Raw genomic sequence first — 25,240 nt, 5'->3', positions numbered from 1 at the left:
ACAATGGGTTATTGACAGATCCATGCATCCATTCAAAGACCACTCCTCCTGTAACACACAATGGTAAAAGGTTACTATAGCGATGAGCTGATAAGATGCTACAAGAGTGTGAGATACATGGAAACAGGTCAACATTTACAGCACGATACAAGGAATGCTACCACTGGGGCAAGAACAGCATGGTTGTTTCTCATCCAGCCACTTGGAGGAGAGAGAAAACATGCAGTATGGGATTATTCCAAAGATTACTATGGAATGCCATTCTCCAACAGGCTAGTGAAGAAAATGCCCCTCCAATCCTGATGCTCAATCTCTCTTTAGGGTCTGAGACTTAATAGCGTAGTGATAAAGGCCTGGACGTTAGAGTCAGAGAGATGTGGATTCCATACCTGGTCTTGTCACCTGTGTGTTAGCTGCAGTGAGTTATTAAACCTTCTAGAAACTCAGGACGCTCACGTAGTATAATGTCTCTCCATGTGGTTCAACGTGGAGATGAATCTGTGTAAGGGCATAGCACTCTTAATTTTTTTGTTGCTAATATTTCTAGTCCCTTCACTTCAGGTGTAGCAAGAGTTATGGGTAATGAACTGGAAGGTGTCTGAACTCCCAAGGATGTGCTTTTGTCTACAAATTGAAAATTATCTAAAATCTGAGGAAGTGGAAAGATAAACTCATTTATCTCATTTGAGTGGATGTAGGAGTGAGGAGCCTTTTCCCCTATATCCAAGTGCACTAAATGCCAACTAATAGAAGGATTTATTGTATTTGTATGTGATGTTACATGAGTCATGAGTCAGGAAACAACAGGTAAATGAGTGATTGCAAGACAGGCGAAACATCTCCGAGTACTCCTTCCTCATTTTTTTTATTAAATGAGTCACAGAAAGGAAATATGAAACTGACTCTTCAGAAACCTCTTTGTCAAATAAAAAACCCAACCCAAAGCTTCATAACAGGGAAAAACGTACCATATGTTACTCTCCCAAATGGGAGCTCAGGGACACAGTTGGGGCTGATGTTCACCATTTTCAAAAGCAGGAAAAATTGAGCTACAACTTCTCCTTATTCTCAGATCATAAAGAATGGAGTTGAGGTTGGAAAGGGAGCTTTCTGAAGTTCACTCAGCATCATGGGAAATACGTATCAAAACCATAATGAGATACCATCTCACACTGGTCAGAATGGCTAAAATTAACAACACAGGAAACAACAGTTGTTGGCGATGATGCGGAGAAAGGGGAACGCTCTTACACAGTTGGTGGGAATTCAAACTGGTGCAGCCACTCTGGAAAGCAGTGTGGAGGTTTCTCCAAAAGTTAAAAATAAAATTACAATCCAGCAATTGTATTTCTAGGTATTTACTCAAAGGATACAAAAATAATGATTAGAAGGGGAAACATGTACCCCAATGTTTATAGCAAAAATGTCCACAATAGCCAAACTATGGAAAGTGCCCAGATGTCCATTGACAGATGAATGGATAAAGAAGATGTGCTAAACACACACACACACACACACACACACACACACACACACACACACAGAGAAATATTACTCAGCCATCAAAAAGAATAAAACCTTGCTATTTGCAATGCAATGGTGTGGATGGAACTAGAGGGTATTACGCTAAGTGAAATAAGTCAATCAGAGAAAGACAAATGCCTTATGATTTCACTCATGTGGAATTTAAGAAGCAAAAAAGATGAACATAGGGTAAGGGAAGGAAAAATAAAATAAGATAAAAATGGAGAGGGAGGCAAACCGTAAGAGACTCTTAACCATAGGAAACAAACAGGGTTGCGGGAGGGGAGATAGGTGGCAGGCTGTGGTAATTGGGTGATGGGCATTAAGGAGGGCACGTGATGTAATGAGTATCGGGTGTTATATCCAGCTGCAGAATCACTAAATTATACCCCTGAAACATATAGTATAACATATCATAATATAATAAACATATAATATTCTATATGTTGACTAAATTGAATTTAAATTAAAAAAATTTTTTTAAAGGTTTTATTTATTTATTTGACAGAGAGAGACAGCCAGTGAGAGAGGGAACACAAGCAGGGGGAGTGGGAGAGGAAGAAGCAGGCTCCCAGCGGAGGAGCCTGATGTGGGGCTCGATCCCAGAGCACTGGGATCACACCCTGAACCGAAGGCAGACGCTTAACGACCGCGCCACCCAGGCGCCCCTAAATTAAAATTTTTAAAAGAAGGAGCTTTCTGAAGTTGATTCCCTGTAAATGAATGCCATAGTGCCACACAGTCCCAAATGCCAGGCAAGCAGCATACCACCAGATCATGGGTTAGATGGTTCTGATTATTTATTTCTGTGTAAGAAGCAATCCCCAATCTTAATGGCCTGGAACAATTAATGATCAAATCTCACAATTTGTGAGGTCAGAACTTCGGGTTTGTCTGGGTATTCTTCTGTTCCATATGGCATTGACTGGAGTCACTTGCTGGCCAACTCATCTACCAAAAGGGCTTGTCTAGACAGTCCAAGATGGCTTCACTCATGTATCTAACATCATGGCTGGGTTGGCTGGAAGTCTGAGCTTCAGTGGGACTCTAGAATGGAGCACCTACCCATGGCATATCCCTAAAGACAATCTCAGGCTAGTCAGGTTTCTTCCATGGTGGTTTGGTTTCCAGAGTGAGTACTGTAATAGCATGAGTGGTAGCCGAAAGCATTCATAAGTGGAAGTTTAGCTCACAGTTCTCAGAATATCATCCCCCCACATTCTGTTGGTTCAGCGAGTCACTAAGGTCAGCCCGGATTCAAAGGGGGGAAAAGAGACTTGATTTCTTCTTCTTCTTCTTTTTTTTTTAAGTCGGCTCCACGCTCAGCGCTTGAACTCATGACCCCGAGATCAAAACCTGAGCTGAGATCAAGAGTCCAAAGCTTAACAGTCTAAGCCACCCAGGTGCCACAAGAGACTTGATTTCTTAATGGGAAGAATAACAAAGAATTGGTGACCATCTTTATTTTATTATACAGACTTACAGCTGGGTTATGAGTGCTAGGGACATTTCAAACTCAAGTTTCACATGATATACTATTCTTTCGTTCTGTAATAGCACATTTTCGTGCACTCCCATGGCCTCTTACCGCAATCATTTGTAACTCTCAGCCCACCCAAGGATCAGGCTGGCGGACCCAGGTACTTAATGCTTGCTTACATGGCTCTCGGCCAATGATGCATTGGAGAGGGCGGGTAAATAGCCCAGCTCCTTGCCCCTCTGTAGAGACAACCCCAAGGTATGCCATACAACATTCAGAGGTCCCTGGGATGATTGAGTCTCAGTTGCCCATGGCAATAATGTGCTTATCAACCAACCCTTCCCATATCTCTTTTTTTCTTCTCTCTGCTTCACTTTCTACCCCCCCTCCCCCAATTGGTGCTTCCGGAGATTCTCTTCCAAATAAACTGCCTTTGCTGCTTTTGCTTCTGGGGAATGCTGCGAGGGACTGATAATTTTAGAGCATGGAATTAGAATATCTGGTTCTAGGTTTGCTGGAACTTGGGGAAAGATTCCATATCTCTTCAGGACCCAGTTACATAATTCAAAATTTAAAGAGTTGTTGACCTGATGATGATTAAACTGAACCTTGCCTTTTTTTTTCAAGTGACTTGCTCAAGGTAGCCGGTAGGCGTGGTGGTGTGTCAGGACTAGAACTCTGACTTCTGGTTACTGTTCTTGCCTCCGCAGAATGCCGTGGGGGGACTGAGCTGCTTACCTGAGCTCTTAAGCCTGTCCATGTGCCCACAACCATGACAGATGATGCCCTGAAGATGTGTTTGTGTATACACACACACACACACACACACACACACACACACAAGTGCACACACACATGCATTTGCCTCTAGTAAGTAGCCTGCCTTGCTCAGTTCACTAATCAAGGCCTGAGTAGAGACTAAAGCCATAAAACAAAAGATTGTTCATCTCGCATACATTTGTCAGTTTTTTCATTTTTTTTAATTGGATGATTTGTCAACTTGCTTTCCCAAGAAAGAACTCTTTTGTTCCCAAAAGAACAATGGGAACTCTTTTATCTACTGCCAGCAGTATACCTAGAGTATTTGGACCTGAGCAAATCATTTTTAAACATCTCCCCTCACCTATACAATACAATTATTTTCAATAATAACCTTGTAATAACCATGAAAATAATTATTCTCTTGATTTAGTCCTGATTTAGTATGTCTGGATTTAGTTTTTAGTTTTTAAAAACAACTAACAATTAAAAGAAGAAAATGAAGTGCGCCTGGTGGCTCAGTGGGTGGCTTAACCGGGTAAATGTCAGACTCTTGATTTCAGCAGAGGTCGGGATCTCAGGATTGTGAGATCGAGCCCCATCACTGGCTCTGTGCTGGTCAGGAAGCCTTCTTAAGATTCACTCTCTCTCATAAATAAATAAGTAAATGAAGAAAATCAAATTTAATTTTAAAAAGTCTTCAAAGCCAGTAAAATATTAACCAAATATAACCAAAACTCACCCTTCTCAAACAGAACGCTTACACCTCGAAGTTTGTGCACGGTTTCCCTGTTTTACATTCAAAGACGAATAAAAACTTCAGGTCATCACATCAAGTGACAGAAGTGAAATAACTCGCAGCGTCTTGTCTTTACCATCGGGGGTGGGGTCCTCGTTTTTATCCCGGACCCTTCCGCTTCAGTGCAGGCTTGCGCAGTGCTGCAGGGACCAGGTTTAGGGGCGGTGCTCAAAGCAGGGGGGCGGGCCAAGCTCCTAGACTTCTTGAGCGCTGTGAACTTCCTCTTGCAGCTGGGCACAGTGGAGCGCTGGTGGGAGATCGGCTGCAGGTCACGCTGCAGGTGGAAGATCATGTCTATTACAGGAGAGGTAATAAAAAAAAAAAGTGTCCTGTTTGAAGTTTACAAGTATGTGACCCAAACTCGACAATGACGGCAGTTATTGTTTAGAACGTAGACCAAGAAAGAGATCTTTCCGGGAAGAGTATTGGTTGCCTGACGTTTAGAATCTCTGGCACAAGGGGCCACAGGGGGATGAATGAAGGCAGATGGGCTCTCGGTCAATGTCAGTATTGCTTTCAATGTCTCTACAGGTAATGCACCCTCTCGTCTGAACTTGAGGCCCATTACACCCATCACCTTGTTCTGGGTCAGGTGCGGTGTGCTGCTGGGAAGGGCCATTCGTCTTTGTGTTGGGGAAGGGACAGGGGCTCAGGCTGTAGTCTGAATGTCCGCAGAGGGGGGATCAAATCTGTGAGCTGCTCATCAGTGTGCGTTCTTAGGTATCTGTGAGCAAAGAACGTGGGCAGGCAAGGGGAAGATGAGCCTGTTTCTATCAAATTCTGATGCTTGAAGAAAACACTGTAATTTGATACAATCAAAGGGTCTTACATTCCGCTGAAGTCTTTGGAGGAAATTGTGGCATACTCGCTGGAGATCGAATGTAATCTTGGAAAAATCAACGGGGCGTGTGTGTGTGTGTGGGGGGGGGATGTAAGTATCCATGAGTCCAGGCCCAGGAAGACCTCATCCTATGGGATGGGGCTGATTCACTGGTGTGAAGCAGGGTTGGGCCAATTCAGAGAGAGGGAATGTTAATCTCATGTTTCTTCATCAGGTTACATGTTTATAAGGGTTTTGTAAAAACGTGAGGATCGTTTACTGGTACTTCCTGCACCTCTTCCCCAAGTTCAAACTGTATGATCCCACATCACTTCTCTTTGTCAAGTCCCGGGCTCCTCAGCTCCCCAGCCCAGAGGACCACCTGCCCAGCCTTCAGAGCCCCCAAGAAAGTGGGGAGCAGGAACGGTGCCCAGAGATCTAGGTAAAGTTCTGCACGCAGGCCTTTTCTCTGGAGATTTCTTGTTCCTCCGCAATGTAATACCTCAAAATCCACGTTGAGTCAGTTGAATCATCCTTGAAATGTACTGATTTAATATAAATTTTTTATTCAGATCAGGAAATCATCATGCTATGCTCCTGGATCACGGACACTGTTTAGAATCCCTGGCACGTGGTGTTGAATAAGACTAGTGTTAGTGAACACGCCTGTTCAACTAGCTCCCAGGTCAAGAAACAGAACGCTAACAGTCGCCCCAGAAAACACCATGTCCCCTCTCCTACCACCTGTCTTTGTCCCAGGGGCCACCTCTCTCTGGACTTCTAACCCCACAGATTGGTTTTTGAGTTTGACCCAGGTGGAGTCGCACAGCAAGGGCTCATTGGTGTCTGGCTTTCTTCACTCGACATTCTGTTTAATCAACTGTTTAAATTGTTGGTACGCATAGCAGCTCGTTCATTTCATTGCTGGGGGATGTTCCATTGTTTAATATATCAGTTTATTTTCAATTCTATTTTTCAAATGTTGGGTGGATTTCTGGCTTCGGCCCTTACGAACTTATCTTTTGGTGGAAACATACGGGCATTTCTGGGGGTTGGGTGTATACCGAGGGGCAGACTCTTCTTTGGAAATGCATTTCCTTTCCTCTCCATCTATAAGACCTGTGTTCGGCTCTGCCCCTCTAGCTACATCTCTTCTGAGCTAGTACAAAACTTTTTCGCTCCAGTATATCCCTTCCCCAATCTATCTATTCACACTTTTGTCACAGTTACTATCCTAAAACTGACATTGTTTGCATGCCACTCTTCTAACCCCAAAGTATGTGGCCCACTCCACTGTCTTCCAAACAGAGACCAGTGCTGAAGCTCTGCCTTTGGCTCTGCTTGCCCCTCCTCTCTCCCACCAGCCTCTTGTCTTTGGCACATTCAGTTGATGAGTCATATTATCTTCTTTGCAGTTCCTACGTCACACCTGTCCCATTTTAGGGGCTTATGTTCTCAGCCCCAAATGCTTGCTCCCCATTTTCCAGTTCTCAACGTTTTAGATAAATGTCGGTAGCTAAGATAGTATTTGCTGCAGAATTTCCAGAGTGGATGCTTCTGATCTAATAGGCATCGCCGTCTCCTGATGGATTCACTCCCTTCTTGCTTTTCTTCCATCTCCCAGATTCCAGTCAAAGACATCATGTGTTCCGTCTGTAACTCAGAAGCCGCCTCCGTGCTGTCTTTACCGTTTACTCTCCCCAGCCAGTTCCCGAGCAAGTTGTGGTGTGAGCTCTCTGCAGAGCGTCCCCCGATCTGAGTCCCCTGTCCCCTCCCCTCATCAGTCTTGTTCCAACGGAACATCTCTAGCCTGGGCTATATTGACACCTTCCTTGCTTCCTAAATGGTCTCCTCTTTCCTCCCTCTAGTCAATCTGCCAGAGCAGCCCGACTGAGCTTTGAAAAATGAGTCCATTCATGCCATTCTCTGGTCCTGAAACCCTCAAGTGTTTTCCACTTTACTTGGAATAAAACCCCACCCCCTTACTGCCACCTAGAAATCTGCATGACCCGCTTCCTCTCATTATCTGGTCCCTGTCCCAAATGTGACTTCCTCTGAGATGCTGTCTGAGCCCCCCCAACTCACTCTATCCCCTTGTCTGCTTTACTTTCTAGAGAAAGTCACTGGCAGAAACTCTATCTGCTTCCTCGTTGTTTCCCCTCTCACTGGAATGTGAGCCCTAAGGGGCAGGGCTTCTCTCAGTTATCACTGAACCCCCAGTGAATGTAACAGTGCCCGGCCCGTAGTAGGCACCGCATAACCATTTGTCGAATGAATGAGTAGGTGAATGACTGACTACAGAAGTGAGTAGACAGCACCGTAATTCCCCACTCATGTGCAGACTCAGGATAAAGGCTCTTATTCTCCTGCCACCTTCCACAATGCCCCTAGGAGGTTGACATCCTCCTTCCTCTGGAATAATTTACACTAACCTTTATTATTTTGCTTATTTCATTCTGCCTTATAAAAGTATTTGCTCACTTGCAAGAGTCTGCTGGGGTTAAGAGGCCCCCGAAGGCAGGGCTTCTCCTTAGCCGTCCATTGGGCTTCCAAGCTTCATGTCTCAACAAGACTCTAACTCACGGTAAAGGGTTTTATCCATTTAAGGAGAGAGTTTGTGTGCCTGTGAAAGAACCTTGCAAAGGTGAGCATTGCCCGGTCTGTTAGCATTGCAAAAAAATATGTTTTTGGCCTCTGCGTCTCTTCCCGAACCCACTCCAGGTAAACTGCCTAGGGAACTTTTGTGCCTCAGCGAAGGGTGACCCTGTGCTGCCCTGTTTCATTTCCAGCCAAGGGAACACTGGGATCCTCTTTTGAAAACCGCATTAGGAAGACTTATATTTAAATGCATAATCTCAATTAAACCACTTTTCTCTTTATTGGAGAGCCCAAGAGAGCGAAAGCCCTGTATTTATTAAAAATCCCGGATTTTTAATAGAAGAGATAGGCTTCTAACTCAACAAACTCAGTTCCCTGGAGCAGTATCTTAGCCACAAGAGACAGAAGTGGTTTCCAGATTGGAGGTTTTCTTTTTTTTTTCTTCTTTTCTCTCACTCTCTTTCTCTCTTTTTAAAATATTTTATTTATTTATTTGGCAGAAAGAGCACAAGCGAGGGGAGGAGTAGAGGTGGAGGGAGAGGGAGAAGCAGACTTAGTGCTGAGCACGGAGCCCTAAGGGGGCTCGATCCCAGGACCCTGAGAGCATGACCTGAGCCAAAACTGAGAGTCTGACGCTTAACCGACTGAGCCACCGAGGCGCCCCCACACCACCCTGTTTTTTTTTTTTTTTTTTTTAAACAAATCGAAAGGCTCACTTATCCTGGGATCTCTAACATTGGAAGTTTGTCTCAATTACTGAACATAAATGCCTTCCTCTTGGAAGCAAGAAAGAGCAAGCACAACAGTAAGTGTACCGCGTCCACAAAACACACCAACTTCCCAGAAGCTTCCACCCAGCCTGAGAGGAAGGCTGCTGATGTGCCACAGAGCGATGGTGTGATGTGGATAAAACATTTCCACTCCTTTTGGGTCTACAATGAGGTGCCCGAGATGTCCCTAGTTCTTTCACGTGGATTTGGAGGAAGGGTGTGCCAAGGAACTGTCGCCTTTGCATGGGACACATGGACGTTTAGTTTTTTAAAAATAGCACTTAACTTATTTATATTTAATTTTTAAAAAGATTTTATCTATTTGAGAGAGAAAGATCATGAGTGGGGGAGGAAGAGAGGGAGAGGGACAAGCCGATTCCATGCTCGGTACGGAGCCTGACTCGGGCTCCATCCCGGGACCCCGAAATCATGACCTGAGCTGAAATCAAGAGGCAGACACCTAACCGACTGAGCCCCCCAGGTGCCCCTAGCATTAATTTTTTTTTTTAAATAACCCAAGGGAGTCATAGAGGTACAGGGACTTCTTTTTCTCTTTTCAGGTTTTCTCGTTGGACATTTCATGATGAGAAATAAAGATGCTTCATTCATAAAAGAGGAGAGGTAACTAACTTTACAAAAACCGCATTTTAATTATTTTAGCAAGCAAGTCGAGTTTCTTTGTGGCCTTCATTATTCTGCCATCGTGTCACCAGGACAGATAATGAGGTCATCAGAATAACAAAAGGAATCTGAGCTAAAATCCTATTAAATTGCAAATTCCTACATTGCTGCAGTTGTACAAAGCTGCAAAACCAATGTTTTCCGTGAATTTCTTTGAAGTCTCACGCTATTTAGAGAGTAGCCCTATCTATAAAATAATTTGAGACCTACAGATAGGCCAAAACTTGGGTCATATCATATTTCAATTCATTTCATCATCTCTCTGAAGCTGAGTTACTGCATTTATTCTGAGGTGCTAAAAAAGTGACATTAGCTTGTTACAAGAATACTATTGCAAAAATAAACATTTATTTGGGGGATTTTATTCTTTTTTTTTTTTAAAGATTTTATTTATTCATTCGACAGAGATAGAGACAGCCAGCGAGAGAGGGAACACAAGCAGGGGGAGTGGGAGAGGAAGAAGCAGGCTCATAGCGGAGGAGCCTGATGTGGGGCTCAATCCCATAACGCCGGGATCACGCCCTGAGCCGAAGGCAGACGCTTAACCGCTGTGCCACCCAGGTGCCTCTGGGGGATTTTATTCTAAAATCGAGATGTTTACAATGAAGAGGATCTTTGGGTGACCTAAGGCCACACCCAGTGGTTAAAAGCAAGTGTTTCCTGTGGTGTGTCTCCGATCGGATGGGGGTCCCCAAATATGGTGGGAGCCCCAGTGGCATGGGAGCCCCGGTGGTATGGGCGGTGAAAGGATTCACCCAAGGCAGGACAAAGGGGGTAGAAGGTTACTGAATTCACCGCAAGGGAGCAGCAGGCAGGACAGCAGAGAGACTGTCTGCAAAAAGGCAGTAGGTCTGGGTTGTATTTAAACAGGGAAGGTGAGGAAGTATAGGGGACATCTGGAATTTTCCCTTTTTGGGGGCCTGGTTGTAAGTAGCCCATTGGTTAGTTAGGGCCTGTGGATGTTTTGGGGTGGGTTGCCTGACGAGCCTGTCTGTATTCAGTCAGGGGATTGGGGTCCCTTTGGGCCCTTCTGCCTTGATCAAGTTTCCATTGCTCAAGTCTGTTGTCTACAGCAGCCTCCACATTTCCTTGGTGACAGACACAGTTTGTTGTAGTCTCCCCTCACCATTCACTGCCCAAGTAACTGGGCCGAATTACATGGCTTTGCTCAGGGTTCTTGGTTAGAAGCAGGAACTGACTCCGGCTTACTTAGGCATAAAGGAATTAGTTAGAAGGATAACAGAAGGGAAGGCTGGAAACTAGGGAGAGGAAAACAGGCAAGAACAAGGAAACAAGGCAGCCAGAACCACAATGTAGGTCCCGCTCCAGGAACATCCACCCAGTGCTAGACAGACACTCCCATAGTTGCCCTGGGCATGGGTGTCATGAGCTCTGGCGGGGAGAGCTCCTAGGGCTGGAGAGCCCTGGGCTCTGTCCTGGCCCTTCGTAAACCGTCTGCACTCAGTCCCTTTGTAATCTCACCTGGGCTCAGAGCTTTTAAGGTCATCTCTCTGAGGCTCTCTGAATTTATATTGTCACCTGTTCCCGGAACCCCAGATCATATCCGGTTGCCTACTCAGCATCTCCAGTGGACACCCAAGAGAAAACTCTGCACAACTTGTCCAAAACTGAATGGCCCTTCCTCTGCTCCTCTAGCTTACACCTGGTCATCCTCATTCAGTTCCGGGTCACTCCATCCTTCCACTTCTTCTCTCTTCTTAAATCTGGAATCCTCCTGGTTCCAGATCTAAAATATACCTAGAATGTGACCTCCTCTTTTCTCCTTTACTGCTCCCACTGTGATCTGAGCATCCTTATCCCTCATCTGGGTCTCTGCTTTAGCTCACCCTTTCTATCTCTCTGCCTCTGTCCTTGACCCCACCTGCCTCCACCACACTCTGCGTGTTAAAATGCAACGTGGGTTTTGTGTGAACATAATTTCCATTTAATGTGACTAAGTAGTTGTATGATAAGTGTATCTTTAATGTTATAAGAAACTGACCAGGGGGCGCCTGGGTGGCACAGCAGTTAAGCGTCTGCCTTCCGCTCAGGGCGTGATCCCGGCGTTATGGGATCGAGCCCCACATCAGGCTCCTCCGCTATGAGCCTGCTTCTTCCTCTCCCACTCCCCCTGCTTGTGTTCCTTCTCTCGCTGGCTTTCTCTATCTCTGTCGAATAAATAAATAAAATCTTAGAAAAAAAAAAAAGAAACTGACCAAAAAAAAAGAGGAGAGGGCTTTCATGAACAAGAACTAGGATATTATACAAGGGCTTAGCACGGTACCTCAAACATAGTAAGAGCTCATATAAAAGCAAGCTGTACTAATAACCATAATAATAATTAAAAAAGAAGAAACTGCTAAGCTGTTTTCCAAAGTGGCTGTACCATCTTGCATTCCCACCAGCCGTGTATGGCAGTTCGGATTCTCCACTTTCTCTCTAGCTTTATTTTCAAGTTTTGTCTTATTTTGTTTTGTTTTCCACTCAAATACGTCTATGGTGGTATCTCATTGTGGTTTGAAGTTGTATTTCCCAAATCACTAGTGACCGTGAACATCTTTTCGTAGGCTTATTTGCCATTATATATCTTCTTTGATAACGTGTTTATTTTAAATCTTTTGCCCATTTAAAAGTTGGGTTGTTTTTATTATTACGGACGTTTGAGATTCTTTGCATAGTCTAGATACAAGTTCTTCACCATACCTGTCATTTATGAATATCTCCTACCCTTTTAATTTTCTTAGCGGTGTCTTCCATAGAGCGGAAGTTTTACATTTTGGTGAAGTCCAATATATCAATTTGCTCCTTTACGTATCATGTCTTTTTGTGTTATACCTGATAAAGCTTCGACTGAATTAAAGTCACAAAGATTTTTCCTAGAAGTTTTATAGCTTTTGATTTTACATTTAAGTCTACGATCCATTTTGAATTATGTACCTTGTATAGCAGCTGTATTAATAATTGCTGTAGCTGGACACAACCCAATATCCTTCCACGGACGAATGGAAAACCAGACGGTGGTATGTCCAGACACTGGATAGGAAAATAGAGCCATTTATTAATACCTGGAATGGCATGAAGGAATCCAAAATGTGTTATGCAAAGTGAAGAAGTCAGGTTCCCAAGACCACAGACTATATGATTCCATTTATTTTACATTATTTTATTTATTATATACTTATTATATTTTATATTCTAGGAAAAACAAAACTGTAAAGACAGAAAACAGATCAGTGGTTGCCACAGACTGCAAACGGGAGAGAGCTGACTGCAGACAGATGGTGGACTTTTAGGGAGGGAATTGAACTATTTTATACTTTGATTGTGGTGATATTACGTAACCACGCGTTTGTCAAAACTCAGAATTGTACCCAAAAAAGAGTGAGCTTTATTCTATGTAAATTATACCTTAAAAAAACTGAAATAAATTTTTATTTGATAATCATCATCTTCATCATCATCAGACCATTCACTCCTTGTCTTAAAATCCTTCCACTTGGAGTAAAAACCCAAAGCACAGTATGGATGTGTTTTTACTGATTTCACATTCACTTATCACTACTGCAGCCACACTGGCCTCCTCAGGACATTTGCACTGACTGCCGTCTGTCTGGCTCGCTTTCCTCTGCATCCATGGTTCCCAGGATGTGCACTAAGGTGTCCAGGGGCACAGAATCCAATTCACAAAGGCGCTGAGGGAGATTTTTAAAAGTCAAGGGAAATCCAGCGCCATCTACTGGCCACCCCCCAAACTACTAATTTAAGGTACTTCGTTTCAGCATTAGATCATGCAACATTGCTTTTGATGACATCATAAGTTGTGTGTGTGGCGGGGGGGGGGGAAGTAAAATCATGGCTATTAACAAGCAATCACTGAGTGAAAATCAACATAAAACAGGCAATGAAAGTTTCCCTGTCCAATCCAATTCCAAGCATCCAAAAGTTGTTTCATGCCCAACAGGACATCTGAAAGTAATCCCATTAGGAAGTAATTGTGGGTATTTCAGAATGCAATAAAAATTTTTATTAATTTTTTTACATTTAGGATAGCTAAGTAGCCATGCCAAGTTCCTTCCATACAAAGGATCCCACTGTCACAACTTACTCTGTCTCTAGTGATGGGTGGTGAGGTCAACCCCTCACTTGAATTCATACAACAGATTTTCCTGAACTTAGGGGGAGGGCAGAGACAGTGGATAGCTAAAATAAAAGGACGGAAGTCCATACTATGGCACAAACTCTCCATGCTTCAGTATACTCACAGAGTAAGTGGAACAAGCAATAGCACTTACCCTTTCAAGGGCATTTTGAGAGTGAACTGATCTAACACCTAGAAGCAGTTAGTGAAGTGCCATGTACTTAAGGTACTCAAGGTCATCTGAATGGGCATTTTGTCCTTGGGACCAAAATAGCCCATCTGAAATGGATAGTTGTCGTCGACTGATGAGTTCATCGAGAGAAGTTTGGATGACACGAAAGACCCCACATCTCAGACCCTCTTCATGCACCTTCAGAATTTCACTTTTCATAAGGTTCTCAGTAAATGGTGGTATTTGTTCTTGGTCTCATTAATTTCAGAGAAAAAAGATGATTCGATATTTTTTAGTCTTCTGCAAGTTGAACTTAGGTTATCTACTGAGTTACTATTTGATTCAAACGAAGAAGACTGTCTCTTTCTCTGAACATTTTTTAATCCGAAAAGGATGACAATTCATAGAGGAAGTGGAGTCTGAATGAGTATTCTCACGCATGACCCTAACTATTAGCAGTGGACTGTGGGCTGCAGGAGGGGAAGAAGTTTTTAATGACAGACTCATTCAATTATTTATATGTCAGAGAGAGAGAGCACAATCAGGGGGAGCAGCAGGTAGAGGGAGAGAGAGAAGTCTCCCTGCTGAGCAGGGAGCTCAAAGCAGGACTTGGTCCCAGGACCCTGGGATCATGACCAGAGCGGATGGCAGATGCTTAACCGACCGAGCCACCCAGGCGCCCCAGCAAACTCATTCTTAAGATGGTTCCTGGATACAATGTGGTGGCATTTGGGGCTATTGGTTTTTAAGGGGGAAAATAATCTATGACAGGGAGATGGGAATATTTAAAAGGGAAGGCTGAGAATGTCAGCAGCTCACCTGTTTCTCTTTTGTATACAGCCTGCTTAATCCTGGATGGACTTCTCCATTTTTTTAACAATGCTTTCACTGTCCTGGTACACTGGGCATAGATTTCCATGGCACCCTGGATTCAGAAATTGTTTAATCTGATTTCTGTACCTTTAGGATTAGTATTTGTCTCTTCTTCATTGCTCTCCAAAAGATTTTTTTGGTAATATTTAAAATTGTGGTATAATTTTATCTTGCACTATATATAATATTCTAGTTACTTCTGTTCCTGTGTTACCCCAGATGCCTCAAAGGCAACGCTACTCATATATATTATTAACCCCCTGAAATAGATGGCAACTGTCTCATCCACTTTTAAAGATTTTTTTTTTTTATTTGAGAGAGAGAGAGCAAGCTAGAGAGAGCATGAGTCGGGGGAGGGGCAGAGGGAGAGGGAGAAGCAGACTCCCTGCTGAGCATGGAGCCCTTCCCACCGCCCCCCCCCCAGCTCGATCGATCCCGGGACCCCAAGATCATGACCTGAGCAGAAGGCAGAGGCTTAACCCACTGAGCCACCCAGGCACCCCTCCTCCATTTTTTTTAATTTAGTTTTTTTATTATGATATGTTAGTCGCCATCCATTTTTGATACTCGTTAAGAATTTGTTGGTTACATAGGAAGAATTTATTATAGCCTCTCTCGTTAGCTGATTCCCCTCCTCGGTGCTATTTCCAGAATTCAAGCCTCTACCTACTTTTCTGTTTTATTCTACCGCTCCCTAATCCATAGCTTTGCTAACAAGATTCCCAGCTGCTTTAAAAAATGCTTTGAGTAAATGCCAGAAGGTACAAGTGGCATTTACTCAGAAAATATTTTTAGAGCAGCTGATGGTGTTTACAGTTAGAGCGATAATTGAAGGCATCATTTTCAATTCAGAAGCAAGTAAACAAAAGGGTCTTCTCAGCTTGAGATGTGTTGTCTTTATAAAACATTTGTCTAGCCTGGGGGAGAACAGTGGCATTAACTTATTCTCACCCTTCACTCTCTTCTTGACACCAGCAGACACATTCCGACTTAGAAGAAAACCACGTAGTCAAACAGTTTGCATTTAATTTTTTTTAATTAAAAATATTCTCAGTAGGTAGGACGGCACAAAATACAAAAAGCACAAAATGTTATACAGGGGAAAGTAAAACCATTTCCCACCCCTGCCTGTCTAGTTTCCTTCCCCGGAGACAAACACTATTAGTGACTTGTCGTGTATTCTTCCAGCTACATTTTACATATTACGTAAATACACATGTATTTGACCCCAATGACATATACTGTCATGTATCTTGCTTTTATCGCTTGAGATATATCTAGGAGGTCCTATTACATCATTATATGCAGCCCTGGTTTATAACAGCCCTGGCATAACCTGCCTCCAGAGGTAAGCATTTATGTTGTTTTACTATTATAAGCAATGCTGCAATCAATATCCTTGCACACATGTCATTTTCTGTCAAATATCTAAAGAGGAGTATTTGGCAACAATGTTATGGGTCAAAGGGCGTGTGCCTTTTTAGTTTCCGTGGATAGAGCCAGCATGCCCTCCATGGGTATTATAATTATCTGCACGCCCACCAACAGACCTGCTTCTCCAAACCCACCCCAAAACTCTTATCAAACTCCTTGATTTCACCAATCTTGTAGAGGAGAAAAGGGAATTTCGCTGTGGGTGAACTTACATTTCTCCTCTTGTGGATGACGTTGAACATCCTCTCATGTGGTTAAGGGGGTTTGAGACTTTCTAACTTTTTTTGTTCATGTCCCTCTCTATCTTTTCTATGAGCTATCAACTTGATTTTTCGGATCTCTTTATCCACTAAGGAAAATAGATCTACTTGTGATATGGGCTGCAAATGTTTTCCTGGATCGTTATTTGCATTTTGATTTATGAAAGAATGTTTTAGGATGCCGAAATTAGGATTTTTATGTAATCTCTCCTCTTCTTCTTCCTCCTTCCTTCCCCTGACACCCCCTTTCTTTCTTCATTCCTACTTTTCTTTCTCTCTGCTTACATGGACTCCCACTTCCAGGTTATGAAAAACCTCCCATGCTTTTAGTTCAGTGCTTAGGTACTTTGTTTCTACATGTATATTTCTTATCGATCGAAGAAGTATTTAGCATAGGCAGAGATGCAGCACATCTCTTTATCTGGAAGCTGCTTAATTGTTTTGCATCCTTCATGGGTAATTCATCCTTCCCATTGATACGCAGTACCATCTTACTCATGTGCCCGCTCTCCGTAAAATCCGGGTTCTTTGTTTCATTTCGTTTCACTGTGGTCTTGCATTTGAGGGCTGTACCATACCTAGAGATAGTTCTAATATCAGGTTGGCATAGTTCCTCTTCATTAACATTCTGGCTATTTTTCCTTATTTAATTTTTATATAAAATTTAGAAGAAGCTCTAAGCAAGTTAGAGTTCGTTCTTTTTTAAAAAATTATTTTTGTGTGTTTTGTAATGAATGAAAATATTTTACTGTTCCTTTTCTATCACAAAACAGAGCGTGCATTTTTTAAATGTTTTTTATGTTTCCATATAGCATTTTAATGTTTGCCTCATGTACGTTTTGTACGTTTTGTTAACTACCTACTTCTTCTATACTCTCTGTATGTTGGTATTTTAATTGGGACCTTTTCTTTCTTCTAACTTTCATCTGGTTGTTGTTTGTGTAGGCAGAGTATTGATTTTCGTATATTAACGTATGCAGGCATCTTGCTGACTTCCGGTTCTAATTTCCAGTTTATTCTCTTGTGCTTTCCAGGTATACACATTATATCATATTTAATTCATAATAATGAAACCACCTCCTCCCCAACTCGAAATATCTCTTATTTCTTTCTCTTGCCTAAATGCAATGGCTAAGACCTCCAGAACAATGTTTAATAATTGCAGGAACTGTGCACATTTTTGTCCAGTCATACTTTGATTATTTCCCCATTAAACAAGACGTTTCTATGTTTGTATGAGAGATAATAATATTAAAGATGTAGTCTTCTAGTCTTATTTAATTAGGAGGCTGTTTGTTTGTTGGTAAGAATAAATATTGAGTTTTATTAAATGCCCGTCAGTATCAGAGGTAGTCCTATTTTTCTTTTGATCTATTAATATGTTGAAATGTAATCATACATTTCCTAATATGGAAACATCCCCAAATTCCTAGAGTAAACACCACTTATTCATGTGTTATGTTGCTCTAAATGTACTTCTATTTGATAATATTTTATTAGGAGTTATGCATTGGGTTTTGGCATCACTGTTATTTGTAAGTAGAATTTGGAATTTTCCCCTTTTTTCAATGAGTTAACAATTTAAATTCATGCTGAGGTACTGATTTTGTAATGGTTTGACAGAATCTGTGAAAAGCCCAGAACCTTGAACTTTTTTCTCTTTTTGGGGGGGGGGATGGGACAGGGAGGGACACTGAGGCCAGGGACATAGTTCTTTGAGAACTTTCTCATTTGTTTCCATGGTATTTAGTCTCTTTAGATTTTCTAACTCTTTTATGGTCACTTTTGATAATTTATATGTTCTAGAAAAGCATCGATTTCATCTACATTTTTAAATTTTAGAGTTGAACAAAGCAATCTCTTTTTAGTTTTTAAATTTCCTTTCACTTGTGTTGTTTACCTGAACTTCTCTTTTATTTTGACCATTTTCTGCCATTTCATTTTTTCGTGGATGGGGTTAGCTAACGGTTTATCTATTTCACTGTGTTTCCCTTAAAAAAATCAGCTTTTAAATGTCTGGAAGTATTAGAAACAGAGGAGAAAAAAGAGGAGAAAGAGAGAGAGGAGAGAGAGAGAGAAGGAGAAAGAGAGAGGGAGAGAAAGAGAGAGGGAGAAGGAGAGAGAGAGAGGGAAGGAAGGAGAGAGAGAGAGAAAGAAGGAGAGAGAGATTTAGCTGCATTTTAGTGCTTGAGTAGGAATATTCCAGAAAGATGGACTAGCACAAGCCAGATTTTAATGTTTGTGTCATGTACGTTTTGTACGTTTTCTTAAGTTTATTCCCCTGGACTACCTACTTCTTCTATACTCTCTGTATGTTGGCATTTTAATTGGGACATTTTCTTTCTTCTAACTTTCATCAAAGATAAGTGTGAGGCCAGAGGTCAGTGAAGTTATTGAAAGTTTAACACATTTCTTGAGGGAAATACTGAATGTCAGGCATTGTTCTAGAAAACAAGTGGGGAAAAGATCCCACACATCTTACCATAGGAGTCTCTAGTCTCACGTGGGCAGGACAGACAATGACCAAGCATACACACAGAGCTACAAGGTGGCTTGAGAGGGTAGTAAGTATTATGATGGAAATACACAGGTGCTGTGATAGACATAACTGGAGTAGGGGGATATTTTGGGGTAGTCAAGGAAGGGTTCTTTGAGGAGGTGACTTTTGAGCCTTGGCATCTGGAGACTGGGTTGGAAGCAGCCATGGAAAGGGTGGAGAAGGAGGAGAATATAAGAGAGATAACAAGTTCTTTAGGCTTCAAACATGGACGACTTTGTCATATTTCAGGAGCATGAAAGGGAGTGAGGGTGGCTGGAAAGTGTCTAAGGGAGGAGGTGGAGGTAAGATGTGAGGTAAGAAGAGAGCTGGGTACCGATCAGGGGGTGTCGCCTGTTGACGGCTCTCAGCCAGCTCGCTCCCCAAGCATGGCCTTCTGCTGAAGGGAGCTGCCTTGCCCAAGGTGATTCCCGCTGCTCAGAAGCAGCTTGTATCCAATGGCTGGTGTAGAGAGAGGTTAAAAAACCCAGTCTCTTGCCTCAATTTGGGGCACATCTGAAGGGCCACCCTAGTCTCCAAACCCCTCATGCGATCAGATGAGGCTTTCGTTACAATTGAATCACAATTCGATGCCTGCCTCAGCGCAATCCTTCTTTCCTTACTCCTGGGCAGGTGCACCCAAGAGCCTTCCCCTGTAAGATCCTGCATTTACGTATGTGTCCTGAGGAACTGACCTAAGAGAGCTGGTACCAGCCGTGGTCCAAGGAAACAGAAACCAAAATGGGATTTTGGAGCTGGGTCAGCCACCCTCTGCCACTGCCTGGTGATGAGAACCCTGTGGCTAGAGCTGGGGGGAGCACTGCTACTCGCCAGCATGTCAGACTAGAGCAGTGCAGTTGTTAACATTTTCCCACCGGTCACCTAGAGCGTGATTCCTGTAGAACAGAACGCTCTGACAGGCGTAACATGGCAGACATTTGAGAGGCACAGGGGAAGCAGTAATAATAATGACTATGGAATTGCATGCCTCTTGCTAAGTACAAACGATGAGTTGGAAAGATTCAATAAAAGGTCAAGAGTGATTAATCATCAATTTAAGGCAAAATGTGAAAGTCAGAGGACCTTCTTGCCATTATGAGAGGAGCAGTCATATCCTGCAGCTGGAAGGCAGTAAAAGGACAGGCCTAGGACTTAATTAAAAGAGTGGCAGAGCTCCAGAGAAGGGGGTCTAATCATTGCCCTCTCGCTGTCCTGCCGCACACTTGTGCACCGTGTTGATGATATCGACATGCTGCTTGGGCTAAATCCGTGAGGACTGGCGAGAGTACGAGAGGTTCTGGTGAAAGATATGTTCCAGAGGTAGGAGTAAACTCTATCAAGATTCAGGGCCTCCTACACCTGTGAAAGTTTTAGGGGCACAGTCGTCTGGGAACATACTCCACTGAAAGTAGTAGGGCTTCCCAATAGCGGGAAGGAAGCGTAATTCCTGATAGGACTGTCTAGTTTCTCGAATGGTATGTTCAACGCTTCGCATACTGCTCTGACCCATTTTCTAGCTGACATGGAAGGCTGCCAGTTTCAAGTGGGTTCCAGAACAGGGAAGGACTCTGGCTGCCCCAGGCTGTGGTATCCATAGCCATGCTGCTCAGCCCAAATGTTCCATTAGCTTCTAAGGCATTAGGGGAATCTATGGGGCAAAAGACATTATGTGGACTTTGGCAAAACCTATTAAGAGAATCAATTTAAATTCCTAAGGCTCTGGATTAAGGCCATGTCTTATTCAGCAAAGAATTATACATATTTGGAAAATAGCTCCTGGCATTGTTGGGCTTGGTAGGGCACCTGACAATGGGACCCCACCTAACCATGGGACCATAGCTGCCCATCATGGCATGGTTTTGTCAAATCTGTCAAGTTGTAAGGGCCCAGCAGCAACCCATTATGAGGTGGAAGCCATACAACTGAGACTGGACGCCATCAGGGACAGAAAGGTAAGTAACATGAATGAGCAAGTGACCAGGACCCCCATATCATCAGCATGGTTGCACCAGATCCTTTCCTTCAGCTCACACTTCATATGGCTATGGGGGGGGTGTGGTGTAGTGTAGTGTGTGTGTATGTGTGTGTGGTGTGCGTGAGGTGTGTGTGGGGGGTGTGTTTGTGTGTGTTTTCGTGTAGAATGTGTGATGTGTGTATGGTCTGTGTGTGTTGTGGTAGGTGTGGTGTGTGTGTGTGTGTGGTGTAGTATGGGGTGTGTGTGTGTGGTGTAGTATGGTGTGTGTGTGTGGTGTAGTATGGTGTGTGTGTGTGTGTGGTGTAGTATGGTGTGTGTGTGTGTGTGTGTGTGTGGTGTAGTATGGTGTGTGTGTGTGTGGTGTAGTATGGTGTGTGTGTGTGGTGTAGTATGGTGTGTGTGTGTGTGTGTGTGTGGTATGTGTGTGGTGTGCGTGCGTGGCATGTGTCCATGGTATGTATGTGTGGTGTGTGTGTGGTATAGTGTAGTGTGATGTGTGTATGTGTGGTATAGTGTGGTATGTATGTGTATGGTGTGTGGTGTGTGTGTATGTGTGTGTATGTGACTCCCATATAACTCCTTACAGTCCTGAGGAAAATGGTGGCGCTTGTGGCCCTGAAACATGGCTATGAGGGTGAAATTCTCCCAAGTGGGCACACATTTGGGCAGTGCTTTGGTCGTTTACTTTCTGTGGAGTGGGAAGAGTTCCCAAATAAGAACATACACAATTCATAAGCAATGGGAATGGCTTTGCGGCTTGGGCAGGCATCTGGGAGGGGAAGGATTCAAAGACCAAGGACGAGAAGGTCTGGGTAAAGATGTTACCAGATGGATGAAATGGGACAAAACCGGAAGATTTTTTTTTTTAAAGATTTTATTTATTTATTTATTCGACAGAGATAGAGACAGCCAGCGAGAGAGGGAACACAAGCAGGGGGAGTGGGAGAGGAAGAAGCAGGCTCCTAGCAGAGGAGCCTGATGGGGGGCTCGATCCCAGAACGCTGGGATCACGCCCTGAGCCGAAGGCAGACGCTTAACGACTGAGCCACCCAGGCGCCCCAGATTTTTGTTTTTTAAGAGAGCTCCAACAGAATGCGTTGGTCGGGGAAGTCATCTGGCACCCCACTGTTGCCACAGTGAGCCCATGACGGGGGAGCCACGGACGGAGGGTACAATGGGACCGCCACCACGGAGTCCCACATGGGAGCTCAGTAGAAGGAGCCCGCTCCACAGCAAGAGCTGCTGTGGGCCCATGACATGGGACCTCCTGTTCTGCCACGTATCACACCTCCAAGCTGCCAGGCCCACAGAGGCTCCTGAAGGCTTAGCTGGGGCAGCGGCTTCGAGATGACACCCGCAAGGTGAGGGCCTCGTCTTCCAAGATGCCGGACACACCCTAAATCAACTGTCTTTCCATGCTGTTGTGTCCCCAGTGGGGAGAACACGTGTGTTGGAAACCAAGGGGACGGTAGAGGAGTGGCCTCGCTTATCACTTTCCATGACTCGTTTGCCCGATTGTGTTTTCTCTTCCTACAACCCAAAGTTCTGTGGGTTTTGAGGTCCTGGTTCCTTGAGTGCTAATGCTTTCACCAGAAGACAGTCAGAGTCCAATTAAGCTTTCAGCTGTTGCCGTTGTCTGGTCACTTCCGGCCTGTTGTGTCAAGCAGACAGCAGGCTAGGAAAGGAGTCACCACCGTGATGGGAGTACGTGACTCTGACTGTCACCGGAGGTAGGGCTGCTGTTACACATGGGTGTGGGGGGGGATATTTGTGGCACCTGCGTGATTCAACAGGGTGTCTCTTGGTCCTGCTACTACTACCCTGGCCACTTTGTGACTGAGAATGGAGAAGGGCCTGGTGACCAGAGGCTCAGACCCTTCAGGGACAAGAGTCCAGGCCACTCCACCAGGAAACCCCCTAGATGTGTTAGCTGAAGGTGTGGGGTGCATGTGGGGGTGGGGCTAGAATAGCTAACAGAGGAGGAAGATGATGAGTTTCAGTTGTGGCCCTGGGGCCAGTCCCAGTCTTCGTCTTGAATGTTTTCTCTAGGAAAGGAGACCAACAAGTATTCCAGAGAAGCCGTTCCCACATGGGCTTAACTTATTATCTGAAGCAATTGGATCCAAGAGGCACAGAGAAAGGGTTTAGTAGATGCTATGATGTGGCCCGAAATCCCTCCTCAGAGCCCAGGTTTCACAGCTGCTCGGTGTATGGGCTGCTGACACCCCCAGCTGAAATCCGCCCTCACCAAATCGTCCTCTGCCAAAAGGGGCTGCCCATCCTAAGGTTATTCCCCCTCCTCCACCAAGGGCCAATCCGCTTCCATGAGTAGGAGAAGCAAGCATAAAACGGCTGGCCCTCGTACCTCAATTTGGGACATTTCTGAGGGGCCATCCAGTCTTGAGAGCCCTGCCCACCCCGGGGTCAGCTGAGGGTCAGATCTGTTGAGACTGGACCACTGTTTACCTTCTCCCTCTGCCCATCCCTGCTTCCCTTACTCTCCATAATGTCTTTTAAGATATGTCCACAAACTCTTCGGTGTTTCTTCCCTTAAGAAATGGAGTTTAATTCCCTCCTCTTGTGTGCGCTGGACTAAGTGATTCTAGTGAATAGATTAGTGGCAGACATGACGGGGCATTGCTTACTAGATGAGTTTATGCAAAGACTCTGGCTTCAGTCTTGGGTACACTCCCTCCCCCACCCCTCACTCTGTGTTACACCCCTTCTAGGGGATGCCGGCTGCCATCTTGTGTGGACACTGGGCAGAGGCCCATGGGCAAGGACTGGGTACCACCAATACTATGTGGCGAGCTTGGCAGTGGAACCCTGGACAGACAGCTCAGTGCATCCTTATGGGGGACCCTGATCCAGAGCCACCCAGCTAAGCTGCTCCTGGATTCCTGACTCACAGAAACTGTGTGGGATAATACATGTTTGTTGCTTTAAGCTGCAGAATTTGGGGATGATTTTTACATAATAGGTAGCAAATACACTCCCTTATGAATGCTACCCTTGAAAGAACTTTCCAATGAACTTCTTCCCTGCAAATCTCCACCTCAGAGTCTGTTTCCTACAAAATCCATCCTAAGTGAGAAAGCAAAGGCATATAGATGTTAAAGGTGCTTTTTCTTTTTTTTTTTAAATGAAATATATATATATTTTTTTTAAAGATTTTTTTTTTATTTATTTATTCGACAGAGACAGCCAGCGAGAGAGGGAACACAAGCAGGGGGAGTGGGAGAGGAAGAAGCAGGCTCATAGCGGAGGAGCCTGATGTGGGGCTCGATCCCATAACGCCGGGATCACGCCCTGAGCCGAAGGCAGACGCTTAACCGCTGTGCCACCCAGGCGCCCCATGAAATATATTTTTTAAAGATTTTATTTATTAATTTGAGAGAGAGAGATAGCCAGCGAGAGAGGGAACACAAGCAGGGGGAGAGGGAGAGGAAGAGCAGGCTCCCAGCAGAGGAACCCGATGTGGGGCTCGATCCCAGCACTCCGGGATCACGCCCTGAGCCAAAGGCAGATGCTTAACGACTGAAACACCCAGGCGCCCCTAAAGGGTTCTTTTCTGAGGGATGCTGCATAATTTATTGTTGTTGACTGTAGGGAGACCAATATATGGCAGAGATGGTGGGGAGGTGAGAAAGGAGGTCTCCTAAGCCAGGCTAAGGAAATAAAACTTTGCCTTGTAGGCAGTTGGGGAATCAGTGAAGGCTTGGAAGCAAAAAGAACACTCTAGAAGCAGGATGAAGGATGGATAAAATGGAGAGACTAGCAATAGGGGAGAGAAATTGGGAGCCCAATTGTGATGTTTGGACAAGAAATCAGGAAATAAACTACCCTCAACCGTCCTGTGGGGGGATTAATAGAATACGGGTGATAAACTCCTTGCCTGATAGGGTGCTGTTATAGGATGAAATGAGACACTTAGAACAGTGCCTGGCACGGAGACTCACTGTGTGTGTGTTAGGTAAATGTGTGCTAGGTTGGGGGGTACCTCCATGGCCAGAAATTTTACTGCTCAATATTATAACATCCCAGAGTTTGAAGGAGAGGGAGGGGACATCCCAACAAGTTCAGTTGGGCAGACAATGATGTGACTCAGGGTAAGGTCAGGGTCCTAGGAAACTTATTAAGAGAAGTTGTATTGGGTCCATGGTCACCATTCCAAGTTCAAGGCCTTGCTCCCTCTCTCACATGTGGTTTGTGCTCTTGATAATAAAGGCAGCTGGAAGGAGAAGGAACAACCCACCCCTGTGACAGTGAGAATAAATCCAGAGCCCCTGTTTTGCTGACACTGGGTCAGCAACGACAAAGTCTCCCAAGGAAACAGCGTGAAGGAAGCCTGTCCATCACCAGCCCCCACACCACTTCCCCTGCTCTTCCTCCACAAAGTGGACCCTTTACTAGAGACTTCT

Source organism: Ursus maritimus, unplaced genomic scaffold, assembly GCF_017311325.1.
Source record: "Ursus maritimus isolate PB19 unplaced genomic scaffold, ASM1731132v1 scaffold_22, whole genome shotgun sequence".
In the NCBI taxonomy this organism is placed as follows: Eukaryota; Metazoa; Chordata; class Mammalia; order Carnivora; family Ursidae; genus Ursus; species Ursus maritimus.
Note: the sequence above shows the minus strand (reverse complement) of the source record.